Genomic DNA, 17,871 nt, shown 5'->3' with positions numbered 1-17,871 from the left:
ACTAGTATCCAATCCCTCCAGTGGAAGCTTTGCCTGGTTGAAGGATATGGCTGGTTCACTCTATATCCCCCATTGCTTGGAGTCGTAGCAAGGGTCACCCTTATTGATTCCTGGGAGTTTTCATTGTTCTAGGTTTCTGGCTCATGCTAGAGATGACCCCCAAGAATCCAGTTGTCTCTCCCAGAACTCTATCCTCTGTTCTTCCCCTACGTCATCCCTCCTGTCTCCGTATCCACCCCCTCCCCAATCCAGTCCTCCACTTCCATCCACCCCCTGATCACTAATATATTTTCCTTCCTCAGTGAGATTCAGACAACCTTCCCTTGGGCCCTCCTTGTTACTTAGTGTCTTCGGGTCTATGGTTTATAGCATGGCCATCCTGTACTTTATGACTAATATACACTCGCAAGTAAATATATACAATGCTTAAGTGGAGATTGGGATATATCCTGTGGAAGCTGGGGAGGGAGGATTAAAGAAGCGAGAGGAGTCAAGGACAACATAAGAAAACCTACAGATTCAACGACCCTGAGGCCATAGGGCCTCATAGAATCTGAACTGACCAACAGAGAGCATGCATGGGACAGACCTCGACCCTCGGCGTATATGTAACAGCTGTGCAGCTGGGCTTTCACGTGCGACTTCTAAAGTGGGAGCAGGAGCTGTCTCTGACTCCATTGCCTGCCTTTGGATGCCTCTCCTCTAACTGGGCTGCTTGTGTAGCCTCAATAGAAGACGTGCCTAGTCTTACTACAACTTGCTATGTCAAGGCTACTTGGTATCCATGGGAGGCCTCCCCTTTTCTGAGGAGGGGTGGATAAATCGGGGAGGAGCAAAAGGTAGAAATTGGGAGGAGAGAGAGCGGAACCTGTGATCAGCATGTAAAGTAAATAAATGACTTATTAATAAAAATATACAGAGAATCAGAGGTTCTACAGATTAACTTTACAAAAAAAACCAAATGGCTTGTTTATATTTTAACGCCAAACCTTTGCCTTATGTAACTGGTTGTGTAATATTTTGGAAAGGGGAAAATGTTTAAGTAAATATGACTTCGGAGAGACTAACTCTATGTCTTGGTGTAAGAGTGAAAGGAAATCATGTTTACTTAAATATAATTATTTCATTTTCTCTTGAGCTGATGGGCAAATAATGCAAACCCCCACACAACACACCCCAGTGATCTCAGTAATGCCAGACAGTCACTGCTGGCCTGAATAGTGTGACTGTGCTGGACCCTGGACAAAAGCTACTCTGAACTCACTTGGTATGCTGTGATACAGTTTTTTTTTTAATTGCTAAAAGCAATGTACAACTTCTCTAATTTCTGTCAAGTTCTGCTGCATCTGACAGGTACAAACAAAGAGTCTATGTTTTCTGATAAACTTAGATGTGGCTTTAGGCATAGAATACTGAATGCTGGACATCTCCCATATATTTCACTACTCACTGGAGCTTCTTAGAAAGTGAGATTAGTAATCTAACCATGAAATAAGTCACAAAGGAAAAGCCAAATGAAAAATGATGGTAACTTATAACATATGATAGGCCAAAATTTAATAACAAAAATGTGATTGTATATTATTGTATCTCTAAATCCCTTATAATTTCAAGTCAAGAAATAACCTTTTTTTTTTTAGCAAACAACTCCCATGAAAAAAAATTTTTTAAACACTTGACTATATCATTCACCTTTTATTGACATTCCAAACAATTCCAATATTTTTGGTTTTAAAACAGTGTCTGACAAATTTTTCCCTTAAAGGGCCACAGAGCATTTTTCAATTTTGTATGATATACAAGCTTTGTCACAACTACTTACCTCTACCTTTGTCATCTACATCATATAAACAGACTTAAACCTAGGACTTTAGTGGCTGAGACAGGTGGATCATTAATTTAACGGCAGCCTGAGATACATAATAAGACCCTGTTCCAAAAATGAGCAACAACAACAACAACAACAACAACAACAACAACAACAATAAAAATAAAGCACATGACAATGTTCCAATAAAACTTCATTAATAGAAATGAAAATATATATTTCATATAATTATTGTGGGCTACAATATAGCATTTTTCTTTTGATATATTTCTCATCATTTAAAAATTTCAAACCATAGTGAACAGGCCATACAAGAATGGTGATAGTAATATTAGAAACCCTTTTAGGGTGCCCTCCATGGCAGATAATGTGCTTAGCACATAGGAGGCTTAAGTTCTTTTTCTTTCACAGATATAATCAGAGAAATATAGGAGATAGGGAAATAGAAGGATCCAGAGGGTCCTAGAAACCTATAACAAGAACATCATGATAGGCAGATTGGGGCCCAGGGGATTCTGCTCAAACTATTGCACAAACCAAGGACAATACAAGTAGTAAATATCAAACCCCTACTCTGATCTAGCCAATGGACAGGACATTCTCCACAGTTATGTGGAGAACGGGGACTGACTCTGACATGAACACTGGTGCCCCATATTTGACCACCTCCCCTTGGTGGGGAGGCCTGGTGGCACTCAAAGAAAGAATAAGCAGACTGCCAAGATGAGACTTGATAGCCTATGACCATATAAAAGGGGAGGAGGTCCTCCTTGGTCATAGACCTAGGGGAGGGTAATAGGGTGAAAGCGTGAGGGAAGGAGGAACGTTAGGATAAAAGTGGGATACAATGATACAAGGGATAACAATTGAGTTGTAATCTGAACAAATTAATTAAATAATAAAAGAGAGATAAGTAGGGGTTTTATGATTATATCTCATAAAAATCTTGAATAGCATTTTTCAATAGTAAATTCTACTTGGACCTGTTGCAGAAGAGAATCCAAACCTCGATGCAAGCATCCTGTCATTCTGTCTGTAACACCTATAGCATTTACAGTACCTTCACTTCCTCAAGCTGGTGACTAAGACATTTTTATTTATTCCACCTGAAAATATTTAAAAAATTCTCAACTACCGTTTGATAAATGAATGCAATTCCCTTCACAAAGCTAGCTTTTAGTGGCATATATAAGATGTACTTTGTCTAAGTTCAGTCAGAAGTTTGAATATCAGATTTGATTTGTAAGACTGAAGAGGTATGTTATATACATATATGAAAAAAAATCCCAAATCTGGGCTTGCTAGCAGGTAAAATTAATAAAGCTGGTAAAAACAAACAAACAAAGAAACCTTTAGGGTTCAAGATGCCACCATGGATGGAAGACCATACATTTAGATAAGTTTTTTTGTTTTGCTTTCTATTTTTTAACCATACATGTCTAATAATTATTTGCACTGTCAAGTATTCTAATATGGAATTAGAAAACAGAAATATAGATGTTGTATGACATTTCATAATGGTTAGGGCTTATCTTTAACGGTGATGCTTCTGTGACTGGCCTGGTGCTTGCTAAAACTGCATAATCCAGAGGTGTTCCAGTCAAGATTCAGACTCAGTGTGCTTGAATGTACATATTGGAAATGTCCAGTAGGTGTTTCTTACTAGACTAGTGATTTAAAGGCACAGGCATATAGTGTGCATTTAATAATTAGAAAATGAAAGCCAATGGGAAGGACAACAGCTAATGCACCCTAGTAGGCCGAGGTAGAGAATGCTTCACTCTTCTCTGAAAATGTTGCTTTTGCGTGTAGTGATTTCAGCATAACACATGAACTCTTATGAAGCACGTCTTAGCCCTGAGCTAGGTCTAACTTGCACCTAGATGTTTTCATCTCATACAACCACGTATGGTGGTTTCTAATCACGGACTTTAGGAAGAATGGTTCTCGTGCATGAAGATTATGATTTTGAAAAACTGCAGTCTACGGTTCTTTGAGAGACTGTGTCAGTCAGTGTGGTGCAAGCAGGTGGTCCACTTTATGATGTCTGTAGACGTAACCATGCTTTGGCGAGACTCTTGTCCTTCAACGCAAAGCTGAGTGGGCCCGCATATAATCCCATGCTTTCCAAAGCCAGAGGAGTGCTATGTGATGGGGTTGCCTTTGCCTTGGAGCCTCCTGCAGTAACAACCTCTCTCTCTCTCTCAGTCACAGTCTGATAACACTTACCTCTTAAATAATTACTTCCGAAGCTATCGCTGGGTTTAATAATCTAAATAATAATCAGTCATTGTGCTTATTTAGGCTTATGGCAATGTAGACTCTTGTGTGTCCTTGGTGTTAATCAACTTTTTATTGACATGTGCAGGCTATTAAGAAATAGTAAATGATGAATATTTTAGAAAGCAGAGCAAAGAAGGAATGTATCCCTTCTGGACATTCAGAGTTTTCTCCTCTGTTGTTTTCTATTTCACTTATCCAAACAGGCAATTATTTCACATGAAAAGAGTTTGCGTGTTAAACAGTGGAGATGCATGCTGTTTCAAATCTCAACAATGAGCATCAAAACTTGACCCACAGAGAGCTCAGTGGTAGAGTGCTTGCCTAGCAAGCGCAAGGCCCAGGGTTTGGTCCTCAGCTCTGGAAAAAAAAAACTTGACCCACAATAACATAAAATGATCCCAGGTACATAATGAATACTGGAACCTAGTGTTTGTTACATTTTTGAAGGTTTACTATATTGCCAGTGGTTTCGCAAATCTCCCTGGTATTTATATGTCACGACATCAAATTTAAAAGGTTTAAAATGATATGATATAGAGCAGTAGAGAAAGATGCTTGTCGTGCACCATTGTCTCCACATGTGCAAGCACTCACACATGCATGTACATATACCATGTGCTCCACACACATGAAGAGGGAAAGGGGACAGGCAGGCTGGCAGACAGACAGACAGAGGCAGGGAAAGAACAGAATGACAGAATGGCAGAGAGAAAGAGAGCATATTTATTTTTTTTTTTATCTTTTTACATGCATATTTATATATTTACACATATATACAATAGATGACCTATATAGCAAGATCACTGGAGTTTTCCTCGATGTCTTACATTTCCTGACTGTGAATATTCTTGTTTTCCATTTGCATGACTAACCCAAATAGTTGCTCTGAGACCATGCTGTGGGTTATTAAGGCATCGTGTCTAACAATAAACAGTAGTCGTTTATTGTGCTTTCACAGGGTCTCCCATTAAGTTTCAGGTTTTTACTGTTACTGGTAACTTCATTCTTCCTCTAGATCACAAGAATACCAAGTCCTTTTCTGAGACTCTTGTGTTAATAATAATAATGTCTGTTTTTTTAAAAAATAATATAAAACATCTCTATTTACTGTCCATCATAGAACTAAACAAAAATACTTAATTGTGGACTAAAAGATTAAACAGTCACATGGAGATTGAGTCAGTTCAGAGCAGAATGTGCTTATTATTATTTTGGTAGCAATTACACCTCTAGCAGACCTCCCTTTCTGCTTGGTTGGTCAAGCAGAGGCCCTGTGTCCTACTTGAGAGCCAGCCTGCTTCAGGCTGATCCTGACCTCCATCTACAGCCTTCCTATCTATCCCCGGGAACGTGTGGAGAAAAGACCAGCCCCAGGTTGCGTTGCTTCACAGCAGTGCTTTGATTATCTACAAACTGCAAATGAGTTTTCCAAATTAGGTTAAAAAGTTTCCCAAATATTCCATTCTAATCTTCCCTCCAGCCATTTGTCCCAGTTTGCTTCTATCTTTCCACAAAAGTATAGAAAAAACAAAAACTTGGCTGTTGCCTGCATTTCATCATTATCTAGGTAGATACACAAATGTAATTCTCTCATTGAAATGGTCTAGAATAGTGCGAACTACCGCTGTTTTAAAGATTCCTTTACTGGTTTTAAAAATGACCTGTAATCATTATTCAAATACTTGAAAATCATTAAATGATAAAGATATATAACATAATTTATGGCCGCATGTTTTATTTTATTTTATTTTATTTTTGTTATTTTTATAGCCTTTACGTTTCATTGGTTTTAGTCATTTTTTTTGTAGGATCAAATGTGCAATGGCATTTTCTTAGCTCCTAAATCATCTTGGAAAATAAATTCTCAAATCAATTTTATTATTACTGGTTCCTGCTTACTTTCTAATCACTTGTTGGTCCAGAAAACTTCTGTAATAAATAATTATACATTTTGGCCACATCTCTATTGTTTTACTCATGTTGAAGAGAATGACTGACTAGGTTAAAAAATTAGCATTTAAAAGTTGCTACAGAAAAATCATGTTAAAGAATTAGAATAACTTAGAATCTAGAATAATGTAGGATTTAGAAACAGGGGATACATGCTTCCTTCACATTTTACACGTATCTCTTAAGAACAGTGACTGTGTTTTTAAATTTTTCAACTCTAATAACAGCATGCATATATAGATGACATAACAAATTGTACCCTTTTCACCAAAAACAGGGACAAGTGAAAGCTAAAGAAACATTACAGTCCTCTATTAAAAGCAGATGGGAGAAAATACTGAGATTTCTGTGAGCTATGAGTTTTCATTTAGAACGACAATTTCCATGGTAACTTTGTCCTGTGTGTCACTTAATGTTCTGTCTCATGAAAGGAGCTGAATGGGTCTGATCAACCTGTGTTGAGACTGTGTATTGCTTGAGGAACAGAGAAAGCTTGTGTAGAACGACCAGCAAGGAAATCATATGGCAGCATCAAGGTCAAGACAGAGAGTCTCAGACTTGATTTGAATGCTGAAATTACTAAATTCAGTGAAACAGTCTGGATACCAGGAAAGGATATATTTGGTATTACAGAAGGCTGTGGTGGAAGGTTTTGAAATTAAAAAAAAAAAACTGCAGAGTTGTCAAAAATTTTACATTTTCTGAGTTATCAAAGCGGGTTTAACAGTTTTGTAAAAGTGATGTGAAAATGGATGAAATATTTGTATGCAATCTGGGCACTTAACTTTACTGATTTTCAGTAATGTTGGCAAAAATTTTATATATATATATATATATATATATATCAAGGGCAGTAATTCCTTTTTTAGCTTATAATGTCTATTCATTTGCAAATTTGTTTCTGGGAAAGTTTGAATGTTGGCTTTTTTGGAAAATGACTTTTTATTCTACACAAAGGTCATTCTAAAATGTCAAGCATCATGTGGTAGTTGCTTGTGGTTCTTTCTTTTTTTAATTTCATTTTTTTAATGTCCGGAAGAACGTTTTTCCAGGATTGTTTTGGAGATCCATCTAGTGTTTTGGAGTAATGGGAAAGTCTTGTTCGTGGAGACCTTAGGCTTTGAGCAAAATGTAGGGTACTGTTACATAGAAAATTAAATTCTTATGTGATTCAACCATGACCTTTGTAAGTGATTAACAGATTGTCTGCTGGGGGAGTTCAGTTCTTTCTCAGCCATTTACTAAGAAGAATTGAGTATTTCTCTGGCAGTTACAGTCTTTTACAAAAGTTAGAGTTTAAAACCATTGTGATCTCAAAGGACACCAGAATTAATGCCAATTCCATCTCAGTAACTTATGAATATAAAGAATTTATATATTATGTATGTCTATTATTTCTATGCTTCTTCCAAAATGTGTCTAAGGTACCCCAGTAATTATACTCTCCGGTGCTTTGTTTGAGAAATAACGTATCTTATTCATGTTCCATGAAGATATCCCCAGTTGAGGCAAAATTACAAAAGCATCAGGTTGGCAATGTTGGAAGCAAGAGGGAAGATGCAATATAAATATCACTCACCAGCACTCCACATTGTGAAGCTCTTTATTTAGCGTAGTTCCCTCCCATGATATATGAAATAAAAACCTACAAAACACGTAGAGGGAACCTGCAGCCGAGACGAAAACTCTGAGCAACATTAGCCTAATTCTATATTAATTATATTTGGGTGTCTCCACTATAAAAATGCTACATAGCTGTACATCCATTTTGTAGAAAGAAACTATACAAAATGAACAGATAGCCATATTTAATTTAAATTCTAAAGAATTTCAGTGATCCAACTTTCTCTTAAGCTGCTAGCAGGATGGCAGTTAATGTGGAATGTGGCCGGCGCCTGGACTCTGCTCTACCTGTATGCTCTGTGTCACAGAGAGGGCCAGGCTGGTAAGTGGCTGGGGGGCTGAGAGAAATAGGAACCCAAAACAGCTCTGGTGCTCCACAGGCCTTTTTGAGACGGCAGGGCTATGCCTATCTGCTCTGTGACGAATATGGGCTAGACCAGTAAGCAGCTGGTGGGCAGAGAAAGAAAGATTCGAGCTGGAGGCTGCAGGGAGAATGGCAGCTAATGTGAAGAGTGGCCGTGCTGGGACTCAGCTCTGCCTGTATGCTCTGTGTTCCAGATCTGTAAGCAGCAGACAGACGGAGAGAGCCCAACGCTGCACAGGTGTCTCACAGTTTTTCTCAAAATGGCAGCTAATGAGGGTTGTCCCCTGGGACATTTCTGTGGGCGAGTTGGATGGCCAGGGCCTTCACACATGCTTCACACTATGCAGATCCCTCTCATCTGGGAATCAGCAGCACGGGGTGTTTTATAGCTCTCAACTTGGTGTTTAGGTCACTGTGCAGTCCTGGTTTACCTGCTGTTCAGATGCACTGTGAGATCAGCGCCGCCATCTTGGATCTTTAAGTATCACTATTTTTAACATCATTTTTGAAGTGCAGGAATTCATCTCTTACAGCTTCTTCTATTTTCACTTTCTAGATTTTTCTGCACCCTTTCCTTCATTCTACCTGAATATTTAACCTTTAGCTCTCTCTCAACTATCCCCATGAAATCTAGCTACTCTGACTGGCAGCCTCAGCTAACTTATCATCATCATCTTCTCTTAGGCAAAACAAACTTTAATCTTCAGCTTTTCAGATTTATATCCAGCGCTTTTTTTTTATAAATGCACAAGTGGTCCAGCATGATGTTTTGATAAGCCTGAGGTATTTTCTTTACTCTATTTGCTCAACTTATTTTCACTTTCCTACTTATTTATTCATCAAATGTTTATTTGGGGAACTTAAAGTTTGTTAAGCAGAAATTTAAAACATACAACACAAGCAGCTGGCCTAAGAGAAATAATTAACTTGTTATCATAAATGCTAAGTTTGCATACAGAATATGCAAATACTTAGCGTAGGTAGTCAGGAAGATAGTGGTGGGCTCATCTGTATCAAAGACAGCTGTGTGCTTGAAAGCCATATTTGACTGTGTGGGGTTGAGTGGGATTTGTGTGTGTGGGGGTGCAATGTTGAAGCACAACCCAAAGTAAGCATATTATGTCGTGGATAAGGGGTTACCTAGGCAATGACAGTCACAGTGGGGGAGGGGAGCAGGGGAGGCGGAATTGAAGAGGAAGAGAATTAAGTATGCTAGCTTTGCAAGCCTGGGGGATGAGCTTTGCAGGAAAGGTTGTGGGCTAGAGAAAGGTGGAAGGGTGTCAGATGCTGAAGGGATCCAATGAACGTGACAGTTTCTAAAGGCAACTCACTTTCAAGAGTTTTGTTGGAGGACAAAAGTCTGAAGTCACATTGCTTGATGTTATTGTGTGAGTGGGACGTGAACTGACAATGGTGTTGTGAAAGTTTTCTATTACAAGGATTGTTCAGAGAGGGAAATAAAAAGTAAAGATTGTCTTAGTTTTTATACTCACTGTTTAATAATCAGAAATCAGGACCTCAATTGTCCTAAAGAAACTTCTTAATGAGTGTGGAGGAGCTGGCATGAAAGCACAGGAGGCATTCAGAAGCTCAACAACGTAAGAGGGAAAAAACAGAAAGAAATAGGAAATTTATTTAGGATGAACACACTCCATGTGCACTATGGAAGTGTCGGTGTTGAATTCCAAGGGTACATTCCATGCATGTATGCTGAATGAACAGGAATGCCTGAACATACGCTAGCAACACTTTAGAACTCCATGAATAAAAGGAAAATTCCAAGGCCTGGAGGGTTTTTTGTTGTTGTTTTTTATTTTGTTGTTGTTTGTGTGTGTGTGTGTATGTGGGGTGGGGGTGATGTGGCTTGTGCTTTGCATGTTAGAGATGCTGAATTCAGTTCACAACATTTTTAAGAATTGCTTTCATTAAGAGAAACAGCTTCATGGGAAACTGATCAAAGTAAAAATATGTTCAAATTTGGGGGGGGGGAACAATTTTAATCATATATTTTTTTCTAGCATTAATATGAAGTGGGAAATCAAGGTAAATCAAGCCAGATCCAACAGTCCATCCTAAAGTATGGACACATGGTGTACGGATGCATATTTGTTGTTCTTCTCTCATATAATACATCCTAATGGTGGCCTCCCTCCCTCTACTCCTTCAACTCTCTCTGTCCACCTCCCTTCTTCTCCCACTGCTGTCCCCCCATTTCCCTTCAGGAGAGAGCAGGCCTCCCAAGGATATCAATTGAACATGGCATTACAGCATGCAGTAAGACTAGGTATAAACCTTCATATCAGGGCCTACTAGGTAACACAACAGGAGAAAAAGGATCCCAGAGCAGGCAAATAGTCAGAGACAGCCCTACTCCCATGGGTAGGAATCGCACAAAAACCCCATGCTAATCAACCACAACATATATGTAGAGGAAGTAGCTCTGAAGCATGCAGGCTCCTGGATCGACTTTTTCAATCTCTGTGAGACCCTATGAGATGTGTTAACTTGATTCTGTAGGCCATGTTCTCCTGGTGTCTTTGGCCCCTTTGGCTCCTACAATCCCTCATACATCCCATCCCAGGGTCCAGGCAGAGATATGGACAACACTTCTAAACTTCTGGCTTTGTGTATGGTAGCATAGATGCTTATTACAGATACTGATCAGGTTAAAAATGCACTATTTTGTGCATAGGAAATAAGTAGTATTCAACGTTGAAACATTTAAAAACCTACATTAAAATTTCTAAGAGAAAATGTAATTTAAAAAAAAACTCCTACCAATCTAAAAGAAATTACAAAACAGAAAAGTGAAATAGTAGGGAGGCTAAATAAAGAGAAACTCATACCTAGCAAAAGTAGGTTTAACCTTTTAATACATCTAATAAATATAATCACTTTAAATTTCTTAGGGTTTTATTGTTGTAAAGAGACACCATGGCAATGATGAGTTTTGTAGAGAAAAATACTTAATTGGCCTGTCTTGAAATTTCAGAGATTTAGTCTATTACCGTCATAGCAGGAAGAGTGGCAGTATGCAGGGAGACATGGTGCTTGAGCTGAGAGTTCTACGTCTTGACCCCCTAGGCAGCAGAAGGAGACTGCGTGCCACACTGGGCATAGCTTGAGCATATAAGACCTCAAAGCCCACCTCCACCGTGACATACATCCTCCTGCAAGGCCACAACCTCCTAATAGCTCTCAAACCACCACATCTATTAAGAGAAGGAAGGTCAGATATGATTTTAAAAATCTAACTCTGTTTATATTTAGGACCAGATCAAATGCACAGCAAAGCGTTAAAAAAGCAGATACAGGGAGCAAAAACGCAGAGTAGTACTCAATGTGGGACAGAGGTGGAGTCGGCATAAAGGCATTAACCGAGATAGGGAGGCTGAACTTTCCTAAGCATCAAATACACCAAGAAGATTACAATATATGCCTTTCCTTACTATGCTACTTATAGTCAAGTATACCAGGATAAATATTTGAAAGAGATTGGAAATATATGTACATATATGTGTGTATATATATATATATATATATATATATATATATAACACATATACAGCTACAAAACCATACATATATATATATATATATATATATATATATATATATATATATATATGCTGTTGTGTTGTGTTTGGGACTGGCACTGAACCAATGGCACCAAGAAGTAAAGTAGGCAATCCACTATCTATCTATTAGATCCAACCTTCTTTTATTTTTTTATTTGGAAGAAGAGCTTCATTAAGTTGCCCCAGCTGACTTTCAATTTCCTATCTGTTTTTCTCAATGTCCCAAGTATCTAAGGATAGAGATTTGTTCTTCACTGTTGAGTCAATTTGTTTGATATATGGTCTTTCTATATATTCCCACCATGCTGTACACCCACCGTTTATTTCAGGCTAGCCCCAAATTTGTAATTCTCTCAACCTGACATCACAAATACTGCAATTACAAAGTGTTATCATCACGGCCAAAGTATTACAGTATGTTTCCATGTGTACTTTGCAGAAACAAAATAATTAATTTATATGAAAATAAGAAATGAGGGTGGAAAATGTTTTTTTTAATGAGGTTTAAAGAGACTAACTGAGCAATGGACAAAATCAGGAAAATAAAAATGAGGAAATTGAAATGTGATGACATGAATATCATGTCCGTGGTTAAATATTCACTTAACAAAGATGTCAAATAATATTGTTGAAGTACACATTTACATTAGCTTTAAATTGATATAAAGCATTAATCAAAAGTTATAAATCTGAATATATATGGTAACTGATGATTATCTCTTGATGGATAATATTGTATAGTTAATATTTATATATTTCTATGTCTTACAAATCTGAATAGAAGCAATTGCAAAGGTAATTACACACAAAAATTATCTTTTTAATTTAGCACCATAGCTCCAGTATTTAGAGTCTCATATGAAGTGGAGTGGATACATAATTTCTTTTGAATGAGTAAAAACCATCCATTCGCAAATGCATTTGAAAACTACTCCCCTTCTGGGAAAACTTCCTGCAATGTGGAATCTTACAAGAGTATACTTGCCATATTTACTCAAGTGTACACTATGAAGTCTAGGAATTTACAGGCTGGACAACACATTGCATCAATACTTAGAACTAAATCAAGAAGGTTCCTAAATAACTGATTAAATAAACAATGTTTTGAAACAGCCAAACAAATGTACAAAAAAAATCACATGCTTGAAGACGTGTGAAAATCTACAAAACCTTTAATCAGCCCTGGTCAGGTGTCTAGGCCTCTTGGTCTGGTGAGTTGGTCCATGCACTCACGGAATGAATTCCAACCTGGGAATTCAGAACAAGTGTAATTATAGAACATAAAGAGAACTTGGGGCCTCAATTTTCTGCACTTGCATTTGCACCAGGCTGAAGCATGGTATTCTGAAATATGAACTGCATTTCCTAGTTGCCAATTTCCTTGTCCCTTCATCTACTCTGACTCTTAGGGTACAGGCCAATTAAAGTGGCCTTCACTTTTGTCAGCATCTTAGCCACTGCTTTGCCAATGTGCATTATTCTTAGATTGGCATACAGAATTGGACTTGGCTAGCAATGTAGTCCATTTATCGAGGTCCTCTTGACTGAATGTTAGCTGATATCTTAGAAAAGTGCAGAGATAATAAACCATGTATTTTTACTTGTCTCTGAAAAATAATCTACAATATTAGGGAAGCTCCGAGTTAGCATCCTGGTTACTGTAGAAAGCACAGACACTGTACCTCAGAATCTGGTATTTATTTTAGTAAATGTTATGCTAACAGCACTGCTTTAAGTTGCAATGTTCTGCAGTAAGTGATGGAAATATGAGAGTTCTTAGTAAGACATGACCCGAACCACTTACTCAATCATTTCCAGACCCTGAAAAATACGTCTCTTCGTCCATATATTGAATGAGGTAAAAAAAAAAAATACATCGAAGACAGAATAAACCCTTTTCTCACCTTCAGAAAATACAGCAAACCCTGAGAGCTGACAGCTCAACATATATTTACCGATATTTTCTATGAAAAAGAAAATATGTTTTTTATTACCTATAGCTTATATATTTACTTTTTCATCAAACAACCATTTATAGAATATTTTAAACTTGGTATTTAAATTTAATACTTAAATAATTTAAATTTATTTCCTATTAGTATTATAACAAAAAGGCAAAGGATCTTATAGTATAATATGCTAATTATTTTTGGAAGATCATATTAAAAAATTCCCGTTAGTAATGTAATATTTTCATGGAATATCTCATAAAAGTTCCAGTAACATTTCTTTAAATCAAATTATTCTATGGCTTGCTGTTAAAATAATAAATGAAAAATAACTTGGCAAGTTTAAAGTGCCATATAATATGAGCTATAATTTAAAATCTAGAAGAATAATTTCATTACAATTTCTAAGAAAATATATATCATCATATTTATATGTGGGTAAGACCTATCAAGATAGCCAACTAGTGAATGCATTAAAAAGATCAGAAAACAAAATAAGAATACGCTTCTACATGGAAACTCTTTGTTGATGATCAGTCAGTACAGTGGTGCTTGTGAGAAAGGGTGAAGACCCTTGTTCAGATTCACAGCACACACTTAAAGGCCTAACAACACGAACCTCCAATTCCAGTGCTGAGCCTAGACATCAGACAATAGGCAGCCAGTATCCTAGTTCGCAACTCTCTAAAACTACCGTCCTGGAGACCTGACCCTCTCTTCTGGACTCTTTAGACACTGCAGACACGAGGTGCACGTAAATACACACAGACAGTGATACAGATGAAATGAATCAAACTAATCTTCAAATCTCCGTATCTTCTAACCAAAGCTTTAAGTTCCTCAATCACTTCTGAGGCCAGTCTGTTTCCCCTTATTAAGACAATCTGGCTTCCCAGAAAACATCTGCCTTGTTCCCTTTTGTGCTTGGCTTCGCTGCTTTGTTTCCAGGGAAGGGTGAGAGCCAAATCTTTTGGACACTGTCATAACTGTGTTGCTCTCTTTGAAGCCTCTTCACACAGGACGCCTCTACCTGTCACAAACTTTGTGCAAAAACAAACAAAAAAATCAATCTCTACACTAGTTTGTAAAAAAATCAGAAATAATTTTATCTAAAGACAGCTCTGTTTTCATATATTTCAGATTCTTAAGATCTTGTCAGGCCATATTAATAGCAAAGCTTATTAAAATGCCATAATATAATAGGTTTTGTCTGCAGCAAAATGGACTAAAGTAGATATGAGGAAAGCCCTGGTGTGCTGATGTAAATGAACAAGAAAGTACATTCAACTACTAGTTTACCATTGAATTGTAGAATTGCATTTACTAGTATGTGTTCATATGCCATTTTCTTCATTACTAAACAATATAAAGTATTTCTCAAGCAATCTCCAATACTTGCTTACAGTAATTCAGTAGTTAACAAATATGCATTAATAATATACATTTATATATTAACACACATAATCAACATATATGTTTTAAGTAACTTAGTAAATATTTTATTATCACATAAATGATATTTTACCACTTCATGTATACTTCTGAACATTATGAACTCTTTGAACATATTAGTAGCATATGCATGATTCGTTAATGCTTTATCAATTCATATAAGCATCTTAGGTCCCTAATAAAGTAATTCTGCCAAAGTATTTTCAAAGTAAGGTGCTGTTTTATAAGTGTGAGATATAACATCTTTATCCCTGTAGTCAGGTATAAGAATATTTAAATATGATAATTAAACTTAAAATGATGTTTAGTAAGGACTCATCATTGATATCTCAAATTTTAATGAATTATTCAGGTTCCTTGTATTTTAATAATGTCTTTATTTTTAAATATTTTCTAGTATTTATCAACTTATTCTGCAACTTTTACTCTCAAGTTCATTTAAAAATGTGTTCCAGTCATTTTTCTGTGCTTTGGCGTCTATTAGTTATAATGAAGAGTAAGTATTGTTCAAGTGCTTTTTAATAAATTTTCCTAATTTACATACTTAAAATTATAGCCTTTGAGGGCAGAGGTTGGGTCCAAGTCAGGGCTGTTCGTGTCTCGGTAACATTTGCCGGTCATCCATTGCAAAGGCAGTTTTCAGAATAGCTGATGGAAGTGTTTCAGATAACTGAAGGATAGACAGTGCAACTACCTCCAGCTGCGAAGTGGGGAGCCCCCCCCTAACTATCAAGGGCCGAGCTGCATGAGAAAACATGGCATCTCCATGAATCACATTGCACGGCAGATTAAAAAAAGAAGACTGCCACATTCAATTATATACTATGCATGAATGAGAGCAACCTGAGATATTTGAATAGAAAAAGCAATCAAGTTAAAAACTTCAAAGTTAAAACTCAGCTGTTGGGAGCTATGATCCACAGAAACAACTCATTATTGCAGATCCCTATTGTGGCAATGAGTCTCACTGCGAGGTGATGTACCAGCAGTGTCCTAGGGGATGCAAGGCTTTCCTGGAGAAGACTCAGTAGTAGGTGGTCCTGCCTACCGCCGTTGAGCAACTCACTCAACCAGTGCCATGCCCAAGGGTGGTGGCAATCCTTAGCCCTGTGTCCCACCTGTCTTTTCAGCTGACTGACTTTTAAATAATCATAGGTGAATATTAAGTATATGTTCAGGAGGATAAAAATACTTGAGTAAGACGGTTTGAGGTGTGGATAAACATTCTTAAACCAATTGAACCTTGCCCTACTTACAAAATTGTGGAAGAAACAAATATGGAACAAAATAAAACCCAATAAAGTAAGAATTACCTACAAGCTGTAGGTCAGCCTCTGAGCTCAGCCATCCCAGGTGGCCTGCTCCGACTGGAGTGTGGGCATGGAGGGCACCCAGTGGTGCTGCTCACTTGCCTTATGATGCCTCTCTACTCAAGACTCTAATTATGGCAATAACTCCATCTATAGCCGCCTTTCATGTAATACTGGAGGAGTTTAAAGGCCGACTCACTGAGGGCGTTCAGATAACTTGGAAAGAGAAGAAGCCGGATGTGATAATGGGATTGCAATTCCAGCAGGCCCTCCTCGGCTGTACAGTGACACCCTATCTAAAACACAAACAAACAATAAAAGATGGGAGGAGCAGATTGACAAAATTAACATTTTCATTCTTATTTGATGTTTGTTTCGGTTTTTGAGCTTTGTTCCTATTTGAGCCACTTTCCCTCTTTAAAAAAAAAAAAAAGGTAAGTGTGCTTAAGTAGTATATATCTCTACGAGTGTTCTTTTATCCACATTTTTAAAAGTTACAGGCAAGCGTAAGTAATTTTAGTGCATTTTCAGAAAAATGACCTCAAATTAATATGGATATATGTCAGAAAAGAACGGGAATTAAGCTGAGAAGTTATCAAATACAACCAAAATACAATATATATACTTTGATAATGCATGCTATTTCTAGAAACACTTTTGATTGTGGAAATTTCAATCTTTGCACTTTTCTCCTCTGTATTTTCATAAAATGTTTGTATATATAAGCACTTAACAAATGCTTATGAAATGAGAAAATAACAGAAAAGTTAGACAAATTAGAAAACCTCAGAAATCAAAAATATATTCTCATAGAGGTGATCTGAGTTTTTCTTTACTGTCTACATATTTTTCAACTTTATTATGCAGAGAAGGTTTTTACACACAAAATAATTGTGCCAACTATTTTAAATAATATGAAAATAAATGAGAAATTTAGTAAATATATTCCAGCCCAGATGTGAACCTAGAATATATTAACTGAAATCAACTTGCCTCAGAGATAATGTTGATGCTTCTTAACAGACTTTACTTGTCTGCACTATCTTTAGTAAGTAAATGATAGACTTTCATTGGCCCACAGAAATGTATTTGATATTCTCTCCTGTTAATGAAAAAAAATCTCATTTAATTTTTCTAGGTGTGTTCTTAAAGTTTATATGGTGGGGGCTGGGTATGTGGTACAGTGGTAGAGTTAAGGTTTATCTCTTCTTGTATAACAAATTCCAAGACAGTCAGGGGTACATGAGATGGTTTATCAAATAAAGAAAATGGGAAAAATTTGTATATGATGGGAAAAATAAAATATATCTATATAATATACTAATTATATCTACATACTAGATAAAATACAAATCCTTTTGCAGTACTAGGCAAATTAGTGTTTCAAGGAGATAAGCACTTTTCCTTAATACCTTGATGTGGAAGTGATATCTGGTGCTATTGCTGATGTTGAGAATAGAAAGGGCCTACAGCTATGGCTGTAGGAGGGGACTTTTCCATTGGAGAAAACTGTGAGCAAAAGTGTAGTTCTCTG

At 37.0% G+C, this 17,871-nt stretch overlaps 1 protein-coding gene and 1 pseudogene across 3 annotated transcripts in view; both read left to right on the top strand.

Annotated features, from left to right (window-relative positions):
* Positions 1–17,871, top strand: part of ADGRB3 (adhesion G protein-coupled receptor B3) — a 708,182-nt gene that overhangs the window by 219,139 nt on the left and 471,172 nt on the right. The window lies entirely within an intron of this gene.
* On the top strand, positions 7,927–16,244 carry LOC311580728 (low molecular weight phosphotyrosine protein phosphatase-like; annotated as a pseudogene). Its single transcript has 3 exons — positions 7,927–8,006; positions 10,566–10,680; positions 15,584–16,244. The product of its transcript is annotated as a low molecular weight phosphotyrosine protein phosphatase-like (transcript).

The sequence above is a fragment of the Acomys minous genome (genome assembly GCF_964271855.1).
Source record: "Acomys minous genome assembly, chromosome: 13".
NCBI lineage: Eukaryota > Metazoa > Chordata > Mammalia > Rodentia > Muridae > Acomys > Acomys minous.
Note: the sequence above shows the minus strand (reverse complement) of the source record. Positions and strands in the feature narration are given on the sequence as shown.